Here is a 699-nt window from a genome sequence, read left to right as displayed (position 1 = left end):
ACACGCACCCACAATAATCTGTTCCTCCACACGTATTCACGTTGGTTAAATCACACATGGTCCCTTCTTTGCTCATCTATTTCTTCCGCCGTTGCTTGTTCCTCTCGGTAAGGCACCACGGTGTCGTTCCTCACAGTTCCGCGGGCTATCCTTGTGGGCGTCCGGAAGTCGCTGCATGCGAGGTATGCCAACTCCNNTTCGTGCGTTCTGACTGCCCGTCGGTCTGTGGGTGGTAGGCCGTTGACATTCTTTGTTTGATGTCTAGCTGTTTGCATAATGTCCTCCAGACGTCGCTCGTGAACCGCGTGTCTCTATTGCTGACGATTGCTCGGGGCACGCCATGCAGCCTTACTACCTCTCTGATGAGTATTTGCACTAGACCTTCTGTATTCACCGTCTGCGTTGTGGGCACAAAGTGTGCCATCTTGGTAAGTCTGCATACGATTGTCACTATTGCGTCAAAACCCTCGCTGGTTCTAGGGAGTCCTACTATTAGGTCCATGCTAATTTCCTCTCACGGGACTTCTGGGATAGGGAGTGGTTGCAATAGCCCCCCCGCCTTTTCTGTCTGCATGCTTTGCTCCTTGCGCATCTTGTGCACGACCTAACAAAATTCTCTATGTCTTCGTCCATCCTGGGCCACCAGAAATGTGTTCTGACTGCTGCTTTGATTCTATCTATCCCTGGGTGGCCTGCTAA

The sequence above is a fragment of the Cystoisospora suis genome, assembly GCF_002600585.1.
Source record: "Cystoisospora suis strain Wien I chromosome Unknown contig_4133, whole genome shotgun sequence".
Classification (NCBI taxonomy): Eukaryota; Apicomplexa; class Conoidasida; order Eucoccidiorida; family Sarcocystidae; genus Cystoisospora; species Cystoisospora suis.
Note: the sequence above shows the minus strand (reverse complement) of the source record.